The sequence below is a fragment of the Pan paniscus genome, chromosome 9, assembly GCF_029289425.2.
Source record: "Pan paniscus chromosome 9, NHGRI_mPanPan1-v2.0_pri, whole genome shotgun sequence".
Taxonomy (NCBI): Eukaryota; Metazoa; Chordata; class Mammalia; order Primates; family Hominidae; genus Pan; species Pan paniscus.
The window spans coordinates 51,995,398-52,021,633 of NC_073258.2; the positions used below are offsets into that span (position 1 = coordinate 51,995,398).

Below are 26,236 nucleotides of genomic sequence, written 5' to 3' on the forward strand. Positions count from 1 at the left end.
TTTTTGTAGAATATGTGAAGGGATATTTTGGAGGGCATTGATGCCTATGGTGAAAAAGTTAATATCTCCAGACAAAAACAAGAAATAAGCTATGAGAAACTGCTCTGTGATGTGTGCTTTCATCTCACAGAGTTAAAGCTTTCTTTTGATCCAACATTTTGAAAGTGTTTTCATAGAATCTGTGAAGGGACATTTGGGAGCTAATAGAGTTCAATGGTGAAAATGCAAATATCACCAGATAAAAAGTAGAAGGAAGCTATGAGAAAAACATCTTTGTTATGTGTGCATTCATCTCACACAGTGAAACCTATGTTTTGATTCACCATTTTGGAAACACTGTTTTTGTAGGATCCATGAAGGACATTTGGGAGTGCTTTCAGGGCAATGGTGAAAAAGTGAATATATCCAAACAAAAACAAGAAAGAAGATATCTGAGAAACTGCTTTGTGATGTTTGCATTCATCTCACAGAATTATACCATTCTTTTGATTTGATTAAGCAGTTTGGAAACACTGTTTTCATAGAATCAGCAAAAGGACATTAGGGAGCTAATAGAGTTCAATGGTGAAAAAGCAAAATATCACCAGATAAAAGGTAGAAAAAACTATGTGAGAAACAGCTTTGTTTTGTGTGCATTCAGCTCACACAGTTAAACCTATGTTTTGATTCAGCAGTTTGGAAACCCTGTTTTTGTAGAATCTGAGAAAGGACATTTGGGAGCTACTTCAGGCCTATGGTGAAAAAGCAAATATCTGCAGTTAAAAACCAGAGAGAAGTTATCTAAAATTGCTGTGCAAAATGTGTATTCATCTCATAGTGTTAAACCTTTGTTTGGGTTCAGCAGTGTGTAAACACTGTTTTTGTAGAATCCCTGAAGGGACATTTGGGAGTGCTTTGAGGCCTGAGGTGAACAAGCAAATATCTCCACACAAAAATAGCAAAGAAGCTATCTGAGAAACTGCTTTGTGATGTGTGCATTCTTCTCACAGAGTTACACCATTATTTTATTTCAGCAGGTTGGAAAAACTGTTTTTGTAGAATCTGCAAAAGGACATTTGAGATCGCTTTGAGGCTAATGGTGAAAAAGCAAATGTCTTCAGATAAAAACTTGAGAGAAGCTATCTGAGAAACTGCATTGTGATGTGTGCATTCAACTCACAGAGTTAAACCTTTCTTTTGACTCAGAAGTTTGGAAACACTGGTTTCATAGAATCTGTGAAAGAACATTTGGGAACTCATTGAGGCCAATGGTGAAAAAGCAAATATCCCCAGTTAGAAACTAGAAACAAGCTGAGAGAAACAGCTTTATTATGTCTGCATTCAGCTCACACAGTTAAACCTATGTTTTGATTCAGCAGTTTGGAAACACTGTTTTTGTAGGATCTGATAAAGGGCATTTGGGAGCTCATTCAGGTCTTTGGTGAAAAAGCAAATATCTCCAGTTAAATACCAGGAAGAAGTTATCTGAGAAACTGCTTTGTGATGTGTGTATTGATGTCAGAGAGTTAACCTTATCTTTGGATTCAGCAGTTTGGAAACGCTGTTTTTGTAGAAACCGTGAAGGGCCATTTGGTAGCACACTGAGGCCTGAGGCCTAGGGTGAAAAAGCAAGTATCTCCAGACAAAAACAAGAGAGATGGTCTCTGAAAAACTGCTTTGTGATGTGTGCATTTATCTTGTTGTGGGAAGTCAGGAACCCTGAATGGAGGGACCAGCTGGAGCCATGCAGAAGAAAGTAAATTGTGAAGATTTCATGGACATTTATCAGTTCCCAAATAAAACTTTCATAATTTCTTTTTCTTGTCTTACTTTAATCTCTTAAACCTGTTATCTTCATAAGCTGAGGATGTACATCACCTCAGGATCACTATGATAATTGTGTAATCTGTACAAATTGACTGTAAAATATGTGTGTTGGAAAAATATGAAATCAGTGCACCTTGAAAAAGAACAGAATAACAGCGAATTTTAGGGAACAAGGAAAGAAAACCATAAGGTTTGACTGCCTGCATGGTCAGGCAAAAAGAGCCATATTTTTCTTCTTGCAGAGAGCCTATAAAAGGATGTGCAAGTAGGGAAGATAATGACAAATTCTTTTCCTAGCAAGGAATATTGATATTAATGCTCTGGGAAAAGAATTCCATTTGTGGGGGAGGTCTATAAATGGCCAGTCTGGGAATGTCTCTTCTATGTGGTTGAGATAAGGACTAGATATGCCCTGGTCTCCTGCAGTACCCTCAGGCTTAGTAGGGTGGGGAAAAACCTCACCCTGGTAAATTTGAGGTCAAACTGGTTCTCTGCTCTCAAACCCTGTTTTCTTTTGTTAAGATGTTTATCAAGACAATACGTGCACTGCTGAACATAGACCCTTATCAGGAGTTTCTGATTTTGCCCTTGCTGTGTTTCCTCTGAAGCATGTCATCTTTGTTCTCCTTTTTGCCCTGTGAAACATGTGATCTTTGTGACCTACTCCCTGTTCTTACACCCCCTTCCCTTTTGAAATCCTTAATAAAACCTGCCGGATTTGTAGCTCAGGTGGGCATCAAGGTCCTACCAATATGTGACATCACCCCTGTTGGCCCAGTTATAAAATTCCTCTCTTTGTACTCTTTTTCTTTATATCTCAGACTGACTGACACTTATGGAAAATAGAAAGAACCTATGTTGAAATAGTGGGGATGGGTTCCTATGATATCATCTCACAGAGTTACACCACTCCTTTGATTCATCAGTTTGGAAACACTGTTTTTGTAGAATCTGTGAAAGAACATTTGGGAGCTCATTGAGGCCAATGGTGAAAAAGCAAATATCCAGAGACATAAACTAGAAAGAAGCTATGTGAGAAACAGCTTTGTTATGTGTGCATGCATTCGGCTTGCACACTTAATCCTATGTTTTCATACAGCAGTTTGGAAACACTGTTTTTGTAGAATCTGAGAAATGACATTTGGAAACTCATTCAGACCAATGGTGAAAAAGTGAATATCTCCAGTTAAAAACCGGAAAGAAGTTACCTGAAAAACTGCAGTGTAATATTCGTCTCATAGAGTTAAACTTTTCTTTGTATTCAGCAGTTTGGAAACACTGTTTTTGTAGAATCCATGAAGAGACATTAGGGAGTGTATTGGGGCGTATGTTGAACAAGCAAATATCTCGACAAAAAAAAAGAAGCCATCTGAGAAACTGATTTGTGATGTGTGCATTTATCTCACAGAGTTACACCATTGTTTTGATTCAGCAATTTGGAAACACTGTTTTCATAGAATCTGCGAGAGGACATTTGGAAGTTCTTTGAGGCTTATAGTGAAAAAGCAAATATCTTCAGATTAAAACTTGAAAGAAGCTGTCTGAGCAACAACTTTGTTATGTGTGCATTCAGCTCACACAGTAGAAGCTATGTTTTAATTCAGTAGTTTGGAAACACTGTTCTTGTAGAATCTGAGAAAGGATATTTGGAAGCTCATTCAGGCCTATTGTGAAAAAGTGAATATCTCCAGTTAAACACCAGAAGAAGTTACCTGAAAAATGGCTTTGTTTTGTGTGCATTCATCTCATAGAGTTAAACATTTCTGTGGATTCAGCAGTGTGGAAACACTGTTTTTGTAGATTCCCTAAAGGGACATTTGGGAGTGCATTGAGGCCTACGGTGAACAAGCAAATATCATCAGGCAAAAACAAGAAAGAAGCTATGTGAGAAACTGCTTTTTGATGTATGCATTCACCTCACAGGGTTGCACTATTTTCTTGATTCAGTAATTTGGAAACACTGTTCTTATAGAATCTACAAAAGGACATTTGTTTGCACTTTGAGGCTTACAGTGAAAAAGAAAATGTCTTCACAAAAAAACTCAAAAGAAGCTATCTGAGAAACTGCATTGTGATTTGTGTATTCTTCTCACAGATTTAAAGCTTTCTTTTGATTCAATAGTGTGTAAACAAACACTGTTTTTGTAGAATCTGTGAAAGAACATCTGGGAGCTCATTGAGGCCAATGGTGAAAAAGCAAATATCCCCATATAAAAACTAGAAAGAAGATATTTGAGAAACAGCTTTTTTATGTGTGCATTCAGCTCACATGGTTAAATCTATGTTTTGATTCAGCAGTTTGGAAACACTGTTTTCTTAGAATCTGCAAAAGGACATTTGGGAGCTCATTCAGGTGTATGGTGAAAAAGTGAGAATCTCCAGACAAAAACAAGAAATAAGCTATCTGAGAAACTGCTTTGTTGTGTGTGCATTCATCTCAAAGAGTTACACCATTCTTTTGATTCAGCAGTTTGGAAACACTATTTTTGTAGAATCTGCGAAAGGACATTTGAGAGCTAATGGAGTTCAATGGTGAAATAGCAAATGTCACCAGACAAAAAGTAGAAAGAAGTTATGTGAGAAACAGCTTTGTTATCTGTTCATTCAGTTTACACAGTTAAACCTATGTTTGGATTCAGCAGTTTGGAAACACTGTTTCTGTAGAATATGAGAAAGGACATTTGGAACCTCATTCAGGCTTATGGAGAAAAACGAATATCTCCAGTTCAAAACCAGAAAGAAGTTATCTCAGCAACTGCTTTGTGATATTCATCTCATAAACTTATACCTTTCTTTGGATTCAGCAGTTTGGAAACACTGTTTTCATAGAATCTGCGAAAGTACATTTGGGAGTGCTTTGAGGCTTATAATGAAAAACCTGATATCTTCAGATAAAAACTTGAAAGATGCTATCTGAGAAACTGCTTTTTAGAGGGGTGCTTTCATCCCACAGAGTTAAACCTTTCTTATGATTCAGCAGTTAGGAAACATGTTGTTGTAGAATCTACAAATGAAGATTTGGGATCTCTCAGGCCAATGGTGAAAAAGCAAATAACCCAGATAAAAACTAGAAAGAAGCCTTTTGAGAAGCAGCTTGCTTATGTTTGCATTCAGCTCACGCAGTTAAACCTACGTTTTCATTCTGCAGTTTGGAAACACTGTTATTGTAGAATCTGAGAAGTGACATTTTGAAGCTCATTCAGGCCATTGGTGAAAAAGTGAACATCTCCTGTTAAGAACCAGAAAGAAGCTATCTGAGAAACTGTTTTGTGATGTGTGTATTCGTCTCATAGAGTTAAACCTTTCTTTGGATTCAGCAGTTAGGAATCACTGTTTTAGTAGAACCTGTGAAGGGATATTTGGGAGGGCTTTGATGTCTATGGTGAAAACGAATATCTCCAGACAAAAACAAGAAAGAATCTACCTGAGAAATTGCTTTGTGATGTGTGCATTCATCTCACAGAGTGACACCATTCTTTTGATTCATCAGTTTGGAAACACTGTTCTTGCAGAGTCTGCGAAAGAACATTTGGGAGTACTTTGAGGCTTATGGTGAAAAAGCAATTAACTTCAGGTAAAAACTTGACAGAAGCTATGTGAGAAACTGCATTGTGGTGTGTACATTCATCTCACAGAGTTAAACCTTTCTTTGATTCAGCAGTTTGGAAACACCATTTGTGTAGAATCTGTGAAAGATCATTTGGGAGCTCATTGAGGCCAATGGTGAAAAAGGAAATATCCCCTGGTTAAAAACTAGAAAGAAGGTATGTGAGAAGCAGCATTGTTATGTTTGCGTTCAGCTCACACAATTAAACCTATGTTTTGATTCAGCTGTTTGGAAACACTGTTTTTGTAGAATCTGAGAAAGAACATTTGAGAGCTCCTTCAGGCCAATGGTGAGAAAGCAAATATCTCCTGTTAAAAACCAGAAAGATGTTATCTAAGGAACTGCTTTGGGATGTGTGTATTCATCTCATTGGTTTAAACCCTTCTTTGGATACAGCAGTTTGGAAAAACTGTTTTCATAGAATCTGCGAAAGGACATTTGGGAGTGCTTCAAGGCTTATGTTGAAAAAGCAAATGTCTTCACATAAAAACATGAAAGAAGCTATCTGAGCAACTGCATTGTGACGTGTGAATTCATCTCACAGAGTTAAAATTTTCTTTTCATTCAGCAGTTTGGAATCACTGTTTTTGTAGAATCTGCAAGAGAACATGTGGGAGTTCATTGAGGCCAATGGTAAAAAAGCAAATATCCCCAGATAAAAACTAGAAAGAAGCCATTTGAGAAACAGATCTTTTTATGTGTGCATTCATCTCACACAGATAAACCTATATTTTGATTCAGCAGTTTGGAAACACTGTTTTTGAGGAATCTGCAAAAGGACATGTAGGAGCGCTTTGAGGCTTATGATGAAAAAGCAAATATCTTTAGATAAAAACTTGAAAGAAGCTATCTGAGAAACAACTTTGTTATGTTTGCATTCAGCTCACACAGTTAAACCTACGTTTTTATTCAGCAATTAGGAAACACTGTTTTTGTGGGATCTAAGAAAGGACATTTGGGAGCTCATTCAGGTCTATGGTGACAAAACGAATATCTGTAGACAAAAACAAGAAAGAAACTATCTGAGAAAGAGCTTTGTGATGTGTGCATTCATCTCACAGAGTTACACCATTCTTTTGATTCAGCACTTTGGAAACACTGTATTCTTAGAATCTGTGAAAGAACATTTGGGAGCACTTTGAGGCTTACAGAGAAAAAGCGAATGTCTTCAGATAAAAAGTTGAAAGAAGCTATCTGAGAAACTGCATTGTGACGTGTGCATTCATTGCACACAGTTAAACTCTTCATTTGATTAATCAGTTTGGAAACATTATTTTTTTTAGGATCTGCAAAAGAACATTTGGGAGCTAATTGAAACCAATAGTGAAAAAGAAAATATCCCCAGACAAAAACTAGAAAGAAGCTTATTTGAGAAACAGATTTGTTGTTTGTGCATTCAGCTCACACAGTTAAACTTATGTTTTGATTCAGCAGTTTGGAAACACTGTTTTTGAAGAATCTGCGAAAGGACATTTGGGAGCGCTTTGGGGCATATCTTGAAAAAGCACATATCTTCAGGTAAAAACTTGAAAGAAGCTATCTGAACAACAATTTTGTTATGTGTGCATTCAGCTCACACAGTGAAACCTAGGTTTTGATTCAGTGGTTTGGAAACATTGTTTGTGTAGAATCTGAGAAAGGACAGTTGGGAGCTCATTCAGGCCTATGGTGACAAAGCAACTATCTCCAGACAAAAACAAGAAAGAATCTATCTGAGAAACTGCTTTGTCATGTGTGCATTCATCTCACAGAGTTACACCATTCTTTTAAATCTGCAGTTTGTAAGCACTATTTTTGTAGAATATGCGAAAGGACATTTGGGAGGGCTTTGAGGCTTATGGTGATAAAGCAATTATCTTCAGATAAAAACTTGAAAGAAGCCATCTGAGAAACTGATTTGTGATGTGTACATTCATTTTACAGAGTTAAACCTTTCTTTCGATTCAGCAGTGTGGAAACATTGTTTTTGTAGAATCTCTGGAAGGACATTTGGGAGCTCATTGAGGCCAATGATGAAAAAGCAAACATTCCCAAATAAAAACAAGAAAGAACCTATATGAGAAACAGCTTTGGTATGTGTGAATTAAGCTCACACAGTTAAACCTATGTTTTGTTTCAGCAGTTTGGAAACACTGTTTTTGTACATTGTGCAAAAGGACTTTTGGGAGCACATTGTGGCCTGTGGTCAAAAAGAAAATATTTTCATATAAAAACTAGAAAGAATCCTTCCGTGAAACTCCTTTCTGATGTGTACAGTCATCTCACAGAGTTAAACCTTTCTTTTGATTGACAGTTTGGAAATACTCTTTTTGTACATTCTGCAAAAGGACATTTGGGAGCTCATTGAGGCCAATGGTGAAAACATGAATATCCCAATATAAAAACTAGAAGGAAGCTATCTGATAAACCGCTCTGTAATGTGTGTATTCATCTTACAGTGTTAAAGCTTACTTTTGATTCAGCAGTTTGGAAACACTGTTTTTGTGGAATCTGCATAAGGACATTTGGGAGTGCATTGCGGCCCATGGTCAAAAATAAAATATCTTCAGATAAAAACTAGAAAAAAGCTTTCTGTGAAACTTCTTTGTGATGTGTGCATTCATCTCACAGAGTTAAACCTTTCTTTTGATTTAACAGTTTGTAAACATTGTTTTTGTAGAATCTGTGAATTTACACTTGGGAGCGTATTGAGGCATCTGTTCAAAAAGAAAATACCTTCTGATAAAAATTAGAAAGAAGCTATCTGTGAAACTGCTTTGTGGTGTGTGCATTCATCTCACAGAAATTAAATCTTTCTTTTGTTTCAGCAGTTTGGAAACACTCTTTTTGTACATTCTGCAAATGGACATTTGGGAGCTCATTGAGGCCAATGGTGAACAATTGTATATCTCAAGATAAAAACTAGAAGGAAGCTAACTGAGAAACTGCTTTAGATGTATGCATTCATCTCACTCAGTTAAACCTTTTTTTTGATTCAGTAATTTGGAAATACTGTTTTTGTAGATTCTGCAAATGGACACTTGGGAGCACATTGAGGGCTACAATCAAAAGGAAAATATCTTCATATAAAAATTAGAATGAAGCTTTCTGTGAAACCCCTTTATGATGTGTGCATTCATCTCACAGAGTTAAACCTTTCTTTTGATTCAGCAGTTTGTAAACACTGTTTTTGTACATTCTGCAAATGGACATTTGGGATCTCATTGAGGCCAATTGTGAAAAAGTGGATATCCCAAGATAAAAACTAGAAGTAGCTATCTGAGAAACCACTTTTTGATGTGTGCATTCATTTCACAGAGTTAAACCTTTCTTTTGATTCAGCAGTTTGGAAACACTGTTTTTGTAGAATCTCTGAATGTTCATTTGGGGACTCATTGAGGCCAATGGTGAAAAAGGAAATACCCAAGATAAAAACTAGAAGGAAGCTATCTGAGAAACCACTTTGTGATGTGGGCATTCTTCTCACAGAGTTAAACCTTTCTTTTGATTTAGCAGTTTGGAAACTTTTTTTTTTTTTTTTTTTGTAGAATCTGCGTAAGGACATTAGGGAACACATGGAGGCCTATGGTCAAAAAGAAAATATCTTCAGATAGAAATTAGAAAGAAGATTTCTGTGAAACTACCGTGTGATATGTGCATTCATCTCACAGAGTTAAACCTTTCTTTTGATTCAGCAGTTTGGAAACACTGTTTTAATAGAATCTGCGAAAGGACATTTGGGAACACATTGAGGCCTATGGTGAAAAAGGAAATATCTTCAGATAAAAACTAGAAAAAAGCTTTCCGCCAAACTGCTTTGTGATTTGTGCATTCAGCTCACAGAGTTAAATGTTTCCTTTGATTCAGCTGTTTGGAAACTGTTTTTGTACATTCTGCGAATGGACATTTTGACCTCATTGAGGCCAATGATGAAGAAGGGAATACGTAAGACAAAAACTAGAAAGAAGCTATCAGAGAAATCGCTTTGCCATGTGTTCATTCACCTCACAGTGTTAAACTTTTCTTTTGATTCAACAGTTTGGAAACACTCTTTTTGTACATTCTTTGTATGGATATTTGGGAGCTTCTTTCAAAAAATGGTGACAAGCTGGAAAATTCCTTATCCATTGCTAAATAAGATTATTGAAAGAATTGTTTAGTACAAAGAAGATAGTGATCAGTAAAAGCTACCAAAATTCTACACAGTGTGTTCAACAAAGTAGCTTTCAATCTCTTTTATCTTTGCATGCAAGATAAATATTAGCCAGGTTATAGTGGACTTGTACATGTTACTAGCCTCATACCCTAATTAACTCTTGTATTAGGAGAATAGAAATTAAAGTCATGTTTTATGTTAAATATTATATCAGCCTCTAGTTTCCTAGTCATGTCCTAACCTGAGATATCAAATAGGTACTTAAGTAAATATGATATTCAGAAAAAGTTTGCTCAAGCAAGGAACTGAAATCTACTCTGTCATCAGGAACTTTTAGACAAAATCAAATCCAAGTCAACTTAGAAGCATACAGTATATAAATCTTCATGTATCTCTTTTAGCTGTACATTAGGCATGTCCTCATAGTATCCACCAAGCATAGATTGCTTTTGTACTTAAAAGACATGGAACACCTCAGAAGAGATTTCATAAAAACGTCCTTCACTTAAATATTATAGCATTCTCCTTAGAGTTTTGCAGACTGATTGTTGGAAATAGCAATACACACAGTTTTTCCTGCTGTGTGAGCTTATCAAAAACAGTGATTTCAGTTTTCTATCTCTAGCATCTGATGCAAAAGTGCATTGAATGTTTGATTACTGAGTTAATAAGTGAGCAGAAGGTGGTCACAGTACAGATGGCTAAAAGGCAATTGTTTATCTTTCTGATTACCATAGGTCTCAGTTAAATAATTTTCTGAAACTATGTTTTTAGTGTGGTGATCAGTTATGAAGACAAACCTCCCTACGTATGCTATGCCCTGTTCCCTACTGGAAAATCACTGTGAACACTATTTAAGAGTTGGAGGCAATGACAAATTATAGAATCATTTTATGTAGAAAATTAAAACCAACATTTTTAAAGTGTCTGCCATAGAAACCAATAGTATTTTTTGTACATTTATTGTTTCTGTTAATTATTCAGCTGGCAGTAGGACAGATTTACTACAATAATCCAAAAATGCTAATAAACAAGTGTATCTAACTTTGTAGTTGTTAAGTCACTTTTCTTTTTTACTGTCTCAGCCCAGAAGAATCAGTGCAGTTTCTGTGGCAGAGCGAGTTGCATTTGAAAGAGGAGAAGAGACTGGAAAAAGCTGTGGATACACTGTTCGAATTGAGTCTATACTCCCTCATTTTCATGCCAGTATAACGTTTTGTACTGTAGGTCAGTAATATATTTTCAAATTTCATTTGGGGTTTATATTGTGGTGTTTGTGAAAAAACTTGATAGCAGAACAGAATGACTGGAAAGAAATAATGAGTCAGTCTCAGATTTCTTGTTTAAATAAAACTTTTGGCAGTTTTTTCCTTCATGGTAAGTATGATATACCCATTAGATCTTGTAGCTTAGAGAAAATGAAATCATAAAATTGGTGAAAAAACTATATTTCATAGTGTACTATCACCTTTTTAATAGTTTAAATGTACACGTGATTATTTTTTAAATTGATGCTGGGGTATCTTAGTTGAAATATAGATAACTGTCCAGACATTTGCTTCTTTGAACTTTTCTACAGTTGGTTGATTGTTTTTCTTTTGAAGTTCTTCTCCTAAGAAAATTAGAATCAGGCATTTGAGGAATCAGTCATGTAACTGTAGGTGAAATACATGAAAGAGACATTAATGTAAGTAACTTGAGAGGTACAGTAAGGTACTAATTCTACTATTTCTAAGAGAAATCATTAGAATGTCTTTGATTTGTTTTCCCTTTCCCCTGTTTTTATCATTATCAAAACCACGAACTTCAATCACTCAGATGTTGAAAATCTTTTTTTTAGCAAGATTGTTAAATTTTTTTTCTTTATTGTTAAACTTTACAGAAAGCATTCTGGAAGTGAAGACCTATGTTGTAAAGTGTAACTGCAGTGATCAGTAATAGCTGGCATATTTCAGCAAATTGAACTAATGATTTATGACTAAATAGCTGATGGAATTTTTATGATTCGTTTTTCTTTGGATTGGAAGTTTATGATAGATTTTATAATGGCTTTTTTTGTTGTTGTTTTGAGACAGAGTCTTGCTCTGTCACCCAAGCTGGTGTACAATGGTGCAATCTCAACTCACAGCAACCTCCTCCTCCCACATTCAAACAATTCTTCTGCCTCAGCCTCCTGAGTAGCTGGATCTACAGGCGCCCGTCACCATGCCTGACTGATTTTTGTATTTTCAGTAGAGACAGAGTTTCAACACGATGGTCAGGCTGGTATGGAACTCCTGACCTCAGGTGATCCACCTGTCTTAGTCTCCCAAAATGCTGAGATTACAGGCATGTGCCATTGTGTCCAGCCTATAGTGTTTATTTTAAAATAATTAACAGAGTTTTTTCAGATGTTTTCAGCTCTGATCTTTTCAGATGTTAATGAGAATCATGCCAAAATTGGGAAGAAACTATAATTTATTTCCAACCAATCCCTCTTTTAGCCCTTGGCAAAACTGGTGTAAAATTAATTGCTATGCAATTAAATGATATGAAATTATATCCAAGCCAAGTATTATAGTGTCTTACAAAGGTTTCAGTGCATGGGCAGCATGCTTTTTAAACTGCCGCCAGTGACTCAAAGATTTTTTTTTCTTTTTTTTTTTTCTTCTCCCAACCCCCATTCTGAAGTTACCCACAGGCCACTAGCCATAAGTTCAGTCAATAATTAGCAAACACAAGACATCACTTCCGAGTTTCTAAGTGTTTTAAGAGTTGTATGCCAGGAAAGGGGGTCGAAGACCAAATATATATTTCATAATATCACAAGTCATAAAATTGAATAATACTCAGCAACAAAAAGAAATAAAGTACTGATTCATCCATCAGTATGGATAAATTTTAAAACATTATTCTAAAAGAAATAAACTGGAGACAATAATACCTGCCATATAATTTTATGCATATGAAATTTTAGAAAAAAGCAAATCTGATATGTGATGACAAAAGTCAGATCAGTAGTTTCCAGGGATTGGGAATTTCCAAATTTCAAGCATAGCAGTCAAAAAAATTAACTGTTATGCTTGAAATGTGACATTATTTAATGCACTTTCTATATAATAAAATTAATCTAAAAATAAGGTTAATAAAAGAATTTGGGTTTTAGATCTCATGATAATCTCTAAGACTTCTTTTAATTCTTGTTTTTTTCTTTCTCTTTCTTTTTTTTTTTTATTTTGACCCTTGTTACCCAGACTAGAGTGCAATGGTGCAATCTCAGCTTACTGCAACCTCTGCCTCCTAGATTTAAGTGATTCTCCTTGCCTCAGTCTCCCAAGTAGGTGGGATTACAGGTGCCTGCCACCAGGCCTGGCTAACTTTTTGTATTTTTAGTAGAGATAGGGTCTCACCATGTTGGCCTGGCTGGTCTCAAACTCCTAACCTCAGGTGATCCATCCACCTGTCCTCAAAGCATTTCTTAAAAATTTCTCCTCTTACTTTTATATCAGTTTTTGTTAAACATCTTGAGTTTTGGCAAAGCTAAGCTGAAGCAGATAAGACTGGTTTGGATGGTTTATCATGACTGTAAATTATGTAAGTTTTCAGTAGGACAAAATTTTTGCTCTTTTGTCCTTTATATTCTCTTGGAAACTTTATAGGTTTTTCCTAATTAACTTAATTGACAAATGTTTCTATATTATCTTTAATTGCTTGTTTATCTAGCAATGTTCTTAGGGTTTAAATTATTCCAAACACTGGAATAATGTCATGGATTATCCTTGGTATTTTTCTAAAACAGTAAGTGGTTGTGGTCAGCTTAAGAAACTTAGGATGTAAGTCTGGGCCAGGTGCAGTGGCTCACGCCTGTAATCCTAGCACTTTGGGAAGCCAACGTGGAAGGGTCTGTGAAAACTTGTCCAGTATGGTCTGGTCTGCTCCTGTCCTGCCAGTTTGGTAGGGTCCTGTCCTGACCAGTCTTATCATATTTGGCCTGGTCTTGTCCAGTTTGGTCTGGTCTTCTTCTGTCCAGTTCTGTCTGGTCTTGACCAGTCTTATCTGGTCTTGTCCATTTTGGTCCAGTCTTGTCTGGCCCAGGCTGGTCTTGTCCAGTTTGGTCCATTCCTGACCAGTCTTATCCAGTTCGGCCCAGTCTTGTCCAGTTTGGTCTGGTCTGATCCTGACCAGTCTTATCCAGATTGGCCCACTCTTGTCCGGTTTGGTCCAGGCTTGTCCAGTCCTGTCTGGTCTTATCTGGTCTGACCCAGTCTTGTCCTATTGGATTTGATCTGGTCTGGTCTGGTTCTGTCCAGTCCTCACAGGTCTGGTCCAGTCTTCTCTGGTTTGGTCCAGTCCTGACCAGTCTTATCCAGATCTGCATGGTCTTGTCCAGTTTGGTCTGGTCCTGTCCAGTCCTCTCCAGTCTTATCTGGTTTGGTCCATTCTGGTCTGATTCAGTCCAGTCCTGACCAGTCTTATCTGGTTTGGCCTGGTCTGGTGTGGTCTTGTCCAGTTTGCTCTGGTCCAGTCCTGACCAGTCTTATCCAGTTTGGCCTGGTCTTGTCCAGTTTGGTCCAGTCTTGTTGAGTCCTGTCCAGTCTTATCCAGTCTGGCCCAGTCTTGTCCTATCTGGTTCGGTCTGGAATGGTCTGGTTCAGTCCAGTCCTGACTGGTCTGGTCCAGGCTTGTCCAGTTTCATCCGGTCCTGACCAGTCTTATCCAGTTCAGCACAGTCTTGTCTGGCTTGGTCCAGTCTTGTCCAGTCCTTCTGGTCTTAACTGGTTTGGTCTGCTCTGGTCTGGTTCTGTCCAGTCCTGACCAGTCTTATCCAGTACAATCCAGTCTGGTCCAGTATGTCTGTTTTGGTCCAGTCCTGACCAGTCTTATCCAGTTCAGCCCAGTCTTGTCTGGTTTGACCTGGTCTTGTCCAGTCCTGTCCAGTCTTATGCGGTTTGGTCCAGTTCAGTCCAGTCTGGTCTGGTTCACTCCAGGCCTGACCAGTTTTACATGTTTCAGCCAGGTCTGGTCCAGTCTTGTCCATTTTCATCTGGTCCTGACCAGTCTTATCCATTTTGGCCCAGTCTTTTCCGGTCCTGACTGGTCTTGTCCAGTTTGGTCTGGTCTTGGCCGGTTCAGCCTGGTCCTTACCAGTCTTGTCCAGTTTGGCGCAGTCTTGTCTGGTTTGTTCTGGTCCAGTCTGGTTCAGTCCAGTCCTGACTGGTCTTGTCTGGTTTGGCCTAGTCCAGTCCTGACCAGTCTTATGCAGTCTGGCCCGGTCTTGCCCGCTTTGGTCCAGTCTGGTCCAGTGCACTTCAGTGTAGTCCAGTTTTGTCGGGTCTGGTCTGGTTTGGTATGGTCCTGTCTGGGCTTTTCAGGCCTGGTCCTGTCTTGTCCACTTCAGCCCAGTTTTGTCTTCTTTTTTATTGGAGTTTCACTCTTCAGCCCAGGCTAGAGTGAAGTTGCTGCATCTCAGCTCACTGCACCCTCTGCTGCAGAATTCAAGGGATTCTCCTGCCTCAGCCTATGAGTAGCTGGGATTGTAGGTGCCCGCCACCACACCTAGCTAATTTTTGTATTTTTTGTAGAGACACTATTTTGCCATGTTGTCCAGGCTGGACTCGAACTCCTGACCTCAGGTTATCTGCCTGCCTTGGCCTCCCAATGTGCTGGGATTTACAGGTGTGAGCCACCTTGCCCAGCCTGCAGAAACTTTTCATGTTCTCTTTCAAGATAAACCTTACCTTGTTCTGTCACCTTACATAGAAAACCCAAGTGTACTTATAGACCAATACTACAAATAATAGAACTTAACAGTATGGCTGGATAAAAGGTTAATATAAAAAAGGCAGTCACATTTTTTTATACTTATAAGAATAGCTAGAAAAAAATAAAAAGAAAATACACTGCAGCAGTCAAAGTATTCAGTACCTAAGAATAAACAACAAAAACAGGCAAGATCTTTACAAGATAAATAAATTTTATTACAAAACACTGAAAAAGAGCAGACAATGTTTATATATAGTAGGATTTAATAACATCAATTATTTTCAAGTTGATCCACATTTTGAATGCAATTCTAATTAAAATACCAGCAAGGTTTTCCATACAACTTGATGAGGTGATTGTAAATACTTAATAAGATAGATTTATGGCCCCAAGTAGCCAGTATTTCTAAAGAAGAACAGAATGGAGAATCTTGCCTTACAGATAACAAGACCTGTTTTGAAGCTAAAATAATCGAGACAGTGAGGTACATGGGTTGATAGATGGGATAAGACAGGGCACAAAAACACATTGTATGTTGTATGTTACATGCAACGTTGTTATGAGATAATGGTGGCATGCCATATCAGCGAGCTAGGGAGTGAGCATTTAAGTAAATGGAACTGGAAACTAATTGTTATTTCAATGTATTTGAAATAAGTTCCCTACCTCATAACTAAGTACAAACATCATCTCCATATACATTGAGAACTTTAAATGTGTTGACACATGAAAGAGTTTTTCAAACACTGAAGTAGAAAATATAAAAATATAAATAAGCATCTTCTAGACAGTGCTGTCCAAAAGAAATACGTAAGCCACATAATTTAAATTTTTCTAATAATGCATTTGAAAAGGTGAAAAGGTGAAATTAAACATATTTAACCTAGAATATCTAAAGTATTTACAACACACAGTTAATTTTAAAAGTTATGTTTGAGATATTTTTCATTGTTTTTTCTCATACGATGTCTTCAACATTTGGTTTGAACAAATGTGTTTTACATTTAAAGTACATCTCAATTCAGATTAATGCTACTGTATTGGGCAGCATAGTTTTAGACCTTCTGAAAGGACTGCTGAAAACATGAAATGCACTAAATTTGAAATAAAAGATCACTGTACTCTTCCATATTAAAATTAAGGTCATTTGTTTAGTCAAAAGGAACTTTAAGGAAAACCTCAAGCTAGAAGTTTCCAACATGTTAGTACAGGAATATATAAGCAACGTCCACAAATCAGTAAGAAAAGTTTAAAAAACGTAGTAGAAAAATGAGCAAAAATACAGGCATTTTATAGAAGAGGAAACATTTGGTTAATAAACATGGAGATATTCAATCTCACTGGGACTAATGGGAAAGTATAGGTCTAGACCACAAGAAGACACTGCATTATATCCATTTATTTAATAAAAAGCGACATTGTAAAAATGTGGAGAGTATGTGGATCAGCAGGATCACTTATTCACTGCTCATGGGGATATATAAATAATGGAACCACTTAGGAAAATAGTTAAGTGTTATCTTCTGAAGTTCAGCAGTTACATACTCTATAGCTTGGCAATTCTATACCCACACTTAACCTCCAGAAACTTGGATATGTTTAGCACTGCTGTTTAGACTTGAACAAGGTTGCTCATAGTAGTAAATGTTCACATTAGTAAATCTTGAAAACAAGCCAGATATATGTAAGAGTAAGTGAATTAACTGATAAATACATACACAGCAACAGTAAACTGTCATCAGAAAGGATGAGTATAGTAATGAGTGGATGAATCTTAGCAATGTTGTGGTATGTAAAAAAGGAAATCCCAAGACAACATAAAATATGCATTTCCACAAAGTAAATAAAATTTAAAAATATAGCCAAGGCAGGTGGATCATTTGAGGCCAGGAATTTGAGACCAGCCTGAGCAACATGGCTCGGCTTACCACAACCTCTCCCTCCTGGTTCCAGTGATTGTCCTGCCTCAGCCTCCTGAGTACTTGGGATTATAGGCATGTGCCACCACACTGGGCTAATATTGTATTTTTAGTAGAGACAGGGTTTCTCCATTGTTGCTCAGGTTGGTCTCGAACTCCCAACCTCAGATGATCCACCCACCTTGACCTCCCAAAATGCTGAGATTACAGGCATGAGCCACTGAGCCCGGCCATTAGCACTCATTCCTAATCTCCAACAACTATTAGGCTACAACTGTTCTTAAAAATTGTTATTGTTATCTTAAAAATTGATAAAGGACCCACTGTGGTCCTTTATCTTGCACTTCTATGAGCCATCTAAGAAAGTGAATTTAAATGATATCTTGTGGCTGTATAACTCCTTTAGGCATAGTTTGTTGTATAAAGTTAATGTAATTTCAAAAATTTTGTGTTTGTGTTTTAATAGACTGACTTCCTTTTGATAGTACTGAATGATGTGTTTCAGGCTTATCCTGAAGTTCACATTGTTCTTATGTCTGCTACTATTGATACCAACATGTTCTGTGAATATTTCTTCAATTGCCCCATCATTGAAGTTTATGGGAGGACTTAACCAATTGAAGGTAATATTGTGGGGGTGGGATAGGAACATCTTCTGTGCAGTAGGGTTTGGATTTTCTTAATCCTGGAAATTGGAGTTATAATTTAAAGAATACTTAAAATACAGGAAAAATTACAGTATCAGATGTATCATAGCATTTTTGAGGAGTTTCTTGTCTGTGATTTTATACAGTAGTGAGTACAGTCTGAGAAGTGAGACCAGGTTTCATTTACTACTTGAGTAGTTTGCATATCCAGTAAGTTTCCAGGCGTTTACTTATAAAGCCAAACTTTTAAAAATTATAATGAATAGTCAAAGGGAAATAACTGTGGTATATATGTAATTATGGGAATTACTCTTAAGAGTTTAAGCAGCCAGGATCAAATTAAGAACACTTTTTAGAGCCTGAGCAACTAGATTTTGAATTAAGATTAAGGGAAGTATGTCAAGGTTATATATTTCTGATAAGTGAGTGTTCTTTAGTATTTTTTTTTTTTTCTGAGACAGGGTCTCACTCTGTTGCCCAGACTGGAGTGTAGTGGTGCAATCTTGGCTCACTGCAACCTCTGGCTCCCAGGCCCAATCAGTCCTCCCATCTCAGCTTCCTCAGTACCTGGGACTACAGATGCACACCACCGTGCCTGGCTAATTTTTGTACTTTGTAGAGACAAGGTCTCACCATGTTGCCCAAGCTAGTCTCAAACTCATGGACTCAAACAGTCAGCTTGCCTCAGCCTCCCAAAGTGCTGGATAACAGTCTAGAGCCACTGTGGCAAGCCTTCTTTACTGTCTTTAGGAGTTGTTATCACAGTTTCCTAGGATAGTCATCTGGTAGCTTTGGGGAAAAAATGAATTATGGCACATTCAATTGAGGGCATGAAAATAAGAGAGAAACAGTGTAGATAGATATGACGTTATGGCTGTGCCAGCATGCTAAGCCAGTGTAATTCACAGGGGTACAGGTTAATTCTAAAACTGCTGTACATGTGTACTGGAATTGACATACAAGTAAATGGATGGCAAGTGGTGGGAGCTCAGTTTCTTTCTTTTTTTTTAGATGAAGTCTAGCTCTGTTGCCCAGGCTGGAGTGCAGTGGTGCATTCTCAGCTCACTGCAATCTCGTCCTCCCAGGTTCATGTGATTTTCCTGCCTCAGCCTCCTGAGCAGCTAGGATTACAGACACACACCACCACACCCAGCTAGTTTTTGTATTTTTAGTAGAGATGGGCTTTCACCATGTTGGTCACGGTGGTCTCGAGCTCCTGACCTTGTGATCTGCCCACATCAGCCTCCCAAAGTGCTGGGATTACAGGCGTTTACCACCGTGCCTGGCCTTGGGAGCTCAGTTTCTTACTACTAGAAAGAGAAGTTAAACCTAAGTGGGATTGCCAGAACAAAGCATAGGGTACCGGATTATACTCAAAGGGATCAGCATGAACTTGTGTTCAGCTAAATGGAGATACAAATGGGTAGGTATAGAAATATAGATACATGTGGATACATGTGTTAGTATACATACACATTTTTTTCTAGCTCTGTGTGCTGAGTGGGAGTAGAAGCAGTGACACCCAATAGATAGGGATATGCCCCACATCCAGATTTTGTTTTTAATGCCATTCTCCAATTAAAGGAACCAGATATTTCTGGAGAAATGGCTGCTTCTAGGATGAAACAGAATATACAAAAATGAGTCTGGAACATCTTGTGTCTTAAAGTAAGGTAGTGCCTAAAAGAAGCCCATAGCAATGGGGATAAATGGATACAGGAGCCAATCTGAAAGAGTTCCCAATGGCCAAGGCTGGAACAGTTTGATGAAATAAAAACGTGGTATTAGATTACCAAAATGTAAAATATTTATGTGTCTATACTGATATGTAAATAAGTGGTTTAATAAAAATAATAGTGACAAGTCTCTCTTACAAAATAATTTCAAATAATTTATGTAAATGGTCTCCCCATTTTTCAAACAAGTGGGTCTGAACTACCTAACCCCTGAGTGAGCTGTGTTTAATAACTCCTAAAGAGTACAGTGTGGGAAGAAGGGAAAATGAGTAACTTTACAGTGGAGAAACTTGGCAGACACTACCACAGGTGATCAAGTTTTAACATCATGAGGAGTAGGTCATATTGATAAAATGTGCCCTTAATATGATGCGATGAGAATGGCACTTTTGAAGTCTTTGGATATAGAGGGTGTTTTAATTATAAAGACATTCTGGGGCCATCTGAGAATCTTGGGCATAATTGATCAACGGATCTTCCAGTCCTTGCATTGAGATCCTTCTTCAGATTAACTAGAAGCCATTTTATGTGTGCATACTGATAGAGGAAGGATAGACTGCGGTATATTGTTTTATTTAAGTTACTACTTTCCATGTACAACTCCGACACAATGGAAGTGTACAGATAAGTGTTTGGTTGAATGTTATACACAGAGGATACCCCAACTGGCTCTGTGGGAACATGTGTAAAAGATACTTCACCTTCCTTCAAGGTCTAAGAGAGGGAAACACTGAGTTTGATTAGGAAAATAAGGTTATTGCTACTGGAATTTTTTGGCATTTGTGAGGAATCAGACTAGAGGGGTATTAAAGTAGTTTTGAACTATGAATTAGCAAATGAATTTGAGTCTGTTCCATTGTGAAAGTTGATAGTACTTACCTGACTGGATCGTCCCTGGCAGAATATTTTCTGGAAGACTGCATTCAGATGACCCACTTTGTTCCTCCACCAAAAGACAAGAAGAAGAAGGATACGGATGATGATGGTGGTGAGGATGATTATGTAAGTGAATTTCATGAAGAATTTCCATTGTGGGCAAATTGTCAATGCAGAGAAAAAATGAGTTAATATAACATGCAACTTATTAGCATTACAGAAAAAATTTAAAAAACTGACTATAATGTCTGCCTTTGGATTAATCGATGTATTTTACTGCAAAAAATTACAGGTTCAGTGACAAGCTGTTTTCTATCACGAGTTAAATTATTTCTGGCATAAAAGTCAAAAAAAAAAAGAAAGAATACAATGTTTAAAGGCCAGGCATGGTTATGGACAACACCATTGCATAAAGTTTTGCTACTCAGTATTTTCAGTAGGCTGCAGAACCCGGCAAACTCGTAGAAAGGCAGAATCCTGTGCCCCACCCTAGATCTACTGAATCAGAATTTATGTTTTAACAAGATACCCAGGTGATCTGTATGTACAATAAAGTTTATAAACAGCAGCTATAGCTTTAGCTACAGGAGACTGGAGATGACATTATCAGGTGGACGGAGTATTAAATCAGGGAGCAAAGAGGGATTTCCTAGGAGAAACAGGAAAGAAAAGACCTATATTGTAGTGCTTGAGAGTTGGACAAACGGTAGTTTAAAAATGGATTGTTTATCTGGAAACAGAGACAGCCAGCAATGCAGAATTTGCTTGAAAACTTAAGATTATATCTTTTTAATCAAAAGATCTGAAGATGTAAGTGAACAGCAGATTAGAAAATTTAGCAGGAAAAAGACCATTTGTAACAACTGTTTCTCAACTTGTTTTATCATTGATTCTAATGTAAACTTTTTGGAAAAATGCCACATTATTTCACTAATATTAAGAAAGAAGTATACTCCTTAGAAGGCTCCATGAGAGGTTTGAGTCAAATTTAAAATTTGTGCTTGAGTTTTAGTCCTATCCTGTGAGAAATACTAGTTAGTAGAAAAGTTCAGTATATTAATGTAAGCTCTACATTTTTGGAAATTAAATTTCTCTGTATTCTGTAGTGTATGACCAGTCAACTAGAATAAATAATGACATTATAAGTCATTAGAGTCACTAGAAGAAATCTAGAAGACTTACCTCATGAACTGTAGTAACTGTCATGAGCTGTAGTAACAGTCAGTCCAAAATATGTCTCCCTGTTTTTTACAGGAAAATTGCAACTTGATCTGTGGTGATGAATATGGTCCAGAAACAAGGTTGAGCAGGTCTCAATTGAATGAAAAGGAAACTCGCTTTTAACTCATCAAAGCTCTACTTAAGTACATTGAAACTCTTAACGTTTCCGGAGCTGTTGGTTTTGTTTTTTTTTTTTTTTTTTTTTGCCTGTCTGGAATTTGATTTATACTGTGAAGAAGCATTTGGAAATGAATCCACATTTTGGTATGAGTCTTTAAATTCTCACATATTTGAGAGTGAAAATGAATGTTTTTGGTAGTGCCTTAGCCAGTATGTGAAAACAAAATTTTGTGTTGTCACTACTTTCGAAGAAAAAAAATATGTATAACGGAGAGCTGTTTGAAACCAGTTCCTATTTTTAGTCCCTGATTGTTCTGTACTGTTATATATGGGAAGCCATCAGTACCAGATTCTACCTCTGCATTCTCAGATTCCTCCAGAGGAACAGCGCAAAATGTTGGATCCAGTACCAGTTGGAGTAACCAAGGTAAATATTTAACATTACAATGATGGGATTGGAAGTGATGTTGATATTAAACAAATGTTACAGGTCTTCAAAGAGCTACCCAAAAAATTGTAACCCATCTAAATTGAGGAAGAAAAAAGGAGTCTTCTCTTTCTGAGATTAGTAGATTATTCATTAATTGGTTATTGGGTGATTTTCTTAGGACTTCTGTAATTTTCTTGTCATTTGTTACACACATAAGCAAATCAGTCGTTTCAAGTACATAATAAGAATAATTTCTGGAGTGTAATTTTTCTTTCTTCACAGGTTATTTTGTCCACAAATATTGCTGAAACAAGCATTACCATAAATGATGTTGTTTATGTCATTGGCTCCTGCCAGTTAGTTACTGGGAAACCTATTTACCTGTTCCAGTATTACCAACTGGAAACTTCTTACCAGTTAACAGAATCAAAAACATCTTATTTTTAAACTCCTGTGTTCTTATATCTCCAAAATTATTGCGCATCTATATAGAATTATAGGTAATTGATAATTAAGAGTAATTATTTGTGTTGATTACTGCAAATAAGTTATGGTAGAAAGTGACAAAGCTTGAAATGGTAACTGATGATTACTTCTCATTGTTCTTGGTTGCTGGTATTTCACTTATTTCCCATTGGGTGTTTCCATTGATCACTGCCATACTATAGCATGCTGTTTGATGAATAAAGATGACCAGTGTTTAACACATAACAAATATCCTACTTTGAAGGACACTCCTTTAAGGATTAAAGGTCTTCATTTTGGTATGAGATGAGCCTGGAAAATATACCAGGAGGCATTATGTGTATATACAGGGATTAGATGGTAATTGATAAATTGAAAGGACAAAAAAGTTGAAACTTGGTTATATCTGGCCAACTTGTGCCCCAAGATATCTCTATATAATCCCTTAGTCTGTCCTGACAATGAAAACAATTTGCTGCCAACATCTATTTTAGGAAATGGTGAATAGCATTCTGTGCCAATCCTAGTAGTTTAGTGGCAACTGTCTCTGTATGTAACATTGAAGGAATCTGAGGTTGCTTGGGAATTCAAAAGGACCACGTAGGCATCAGTAGATACAGATATCCTAAAATTTACACTGAACTTTTGAACAGAGATGACTTAAATAATTATTTTCTTTTGTGTATGTGCCATATTCCATTTAAATGCACTGCATTTGTTAATTTACTTAATGTTTACAAAAAAAACTCTATAAGGTAGGTAATGGCATGGAAAGTTTGACCAAGGCAGTTCAGCTGGTAAGTGGCAGGTGGATGTTACATTGCCTTTTAGTAGGTTGACAAATAGGAGTGTGCAGTCAAATTGCTGATTCTTATTGTGCCATTCATGAATAGTCATCACAAGTAGGTATGGCTTTAACTACATAGTGGAAAGCATTCACTACTTAGTGGATTAGTGGATATATCATAGTTATTGATAATACACACGAGTCTTAGAATTAACCACTCTTTCCTATGTAGGCAGAAAGTAAAACTCTTCACTGCTCACAACAATATGACCAGCTATGCTAGAGTACAGACATCAGAAACAAACCTTGAGCAGTGGAAAGGGTGAGCTGGCCGAGTACGTCCCGGATTCTGCTTTCACCTCTGCAGCCAAGCTCATTTTGACAGGTAAGACCAATTCTTGACATTTAGTAAGGGATTTTCTTCTGTTCCATTTTTTGTCGTTCTGTTCTCTGTAAGAACAGACGTGCAGTTATGTAAACCTGCCAATTTAAGCTGATCTAAGTCTTGCCAGTCATGTTGGAATCAGGTGTAAATGTTTCTTAAGAATCTTCATTTTAGAGAATAAGCCAAATCATTTTAGAGAATAAGCCAGAATTAGAAATATAGAGACCTAGATTTTAATATTATATGTGCCTAATACATTGTATAACACTAAATGGTTACTGTTTAGGCTTGAATTTCCCTCATTCTATAAAATAGTAAGTTACTTAACTTCTCTTCTTTCCTCAGTTATAAAAAGAATATGGTAAATAATGCCTAAACCACAGGGTTGGCCAAGAATTAAATGAGTTAATAATGTAAAATACTTTGAACATACTCTGGCACATCATGATCTCCCAATAAATGTTTGCTATTGTTAATTTATAAAGGTCAAATATCTCTTTTAAAACTGAAATGCTTGGGAGCAGAAGTGGTTTTTCATTTTTTATTTTTTATTGTAATATTTGAATTGTATTTACAAGTCAGGCATCCCTAATCTGAAAATATGAAATCTAAAATGCTCTAATAAACATTTCCTTTAAGTGTCATGTCAGAAGTCAAAAAGTTTTGGATTTTAAAGAGTTACATCTGTAACAGTGATTCTAGTGGCAATAAAATTACATGAACTAGAAAGGTGGGGAGGTTGTAGAGAAATCTTAGTATGAGTTATCATCCTGCAAAAAGTCTTGCTGTTGTTTTCAACCCATGTTTGTCAACAGGCAAGGCCTGAAGAGACCATGGATGGAGCAAAAATATTCGGGATTTTGGATATTTTTTTCACTTTTCTTCTCAGATTAAAAGGTCAACAAGTTGTGAGGATAAGTCAGAAATCGCTATGCAACCAGATTAAATTTTGTCCACTGTGTGTATAGTGAATGAAAAAAGGTTTGTCGGTAATTGTAAAATAAAAGGATGAGGAAAGGGAAGCTCTGTATCCCTGATTACCATGCTGCAAAAACTTTATTGGAAACAATGTTTTTGTAGAATCTGCAAAAGGACATTAGGGGGCGCATAGAGGTCTATGGTCAAAAAGAAAATATTTTCAGATATAAACTAGAAAGAAGCTTTCTGCAAAACTGCTTTGTGATGTGTGTGTTCATCTCACAGTGTTAAAAATTTCTTTTAATTCAGCAGTTTGGAAAAACTGTTTTTGTCCATTCTGCAAATGGACGTTTGGGAGCTCTGTGAGTCCAAAGGTGAAAAAATGAATATCTAGGATGAAAAATGGAAGGAAGCTATCTGAGAAACTGCTTTTTGATGTGTGCATTCATCTCACTGAGTTAAACTTGTCTTTTCATTCAGCAGTTTGGAAACATTGTTTTGGTAGTATCTGAGAAGGGTTGTTTGGGAGGACTTTAAGGCCTAGTGTGAAGAAGAAAACATCTTCAGATAAAAACTCGAAAGTACCTTTCTGAGAAAATGCTTTGTGATGTGTGCATTCATCTAACCGAGTTAACCTTTCCCTGAATTCAGCAGTTTGGAATCAATGTTTTTGTAGAATCTGTGAATGGATGCTTGAGTGCTCCTTAACACAAATGATGAAAAAGTGAATATCCCGGGATAAAAACTAGAAGGAAGCTATCCGAGAAATCACTTTGTGATGTGTGTATTCATCTCACAGAGTTAAACTTTCCTTTTATTCAGCAGTTTAGAAACACTGTTTTGGTAGTATCTGAGGAGGGTTATTTGGGAGCACTTTGAGGCCCAGTGTGAAGAAGGAAATATCTTCAGATAAAACCTAGAAAGTACCTTTCTGAGAAACTGCTTTGTGATGTGTGCATTCATCTGAGAGAGTTAAACCTTTCTTTGGATTCAGCAGTTTGGAGACACTGTTTTTGTCTATCCTGCAAATGGAGACTGCTGAGTTCATTGAGGCCAATGGCAAAAAAGCAAATAACCCAGGATAAAAACTAGAAGGAAGCTATTTGAGAAACTGCATTTTGATGTGTGCATTCATCTCACAGAGTTAAAGTTTTCTTTCAATTCAGCTGTTTGGAAGTACTGTTTTGGTAGATTTCTCAAAGGGATATTTGGGAGCACATTGAGGCCTATGGTGAAAAGGAAATATCTTCAGATGAAATTAGAAAGAAACTTTTGAAGAAACTGCTCTGTGATGTGTGCATTCACCTAACAGAGTTAAACTTTTTTTGGATTCAGCAGTTTGGAAACCCTGGTTTTATCCATCCTGCAAATGAAAGTTTTTTAGCTCATTCATGCCAAAGGTGAAAAAGTGAATACAGCAGAATAAAAACTAGAAGGAAGCT

At 36.9% G+C, this 26,236-nt stretch overlaps 1 pseudogene; it reads left to right on the forward strand.

Moving 5' to 3' along the window:
• Positions 1-23,880, forward strand: part of LOC100980747 (ATP-dependent RNA helicase A-like) — a 63,614-nt pseudogene extending 39,734 nt beyond the window's left edge.
• The last annotated feature ends 2,356 nt before the right edge of the window (positions 23,881-26,236 follow it).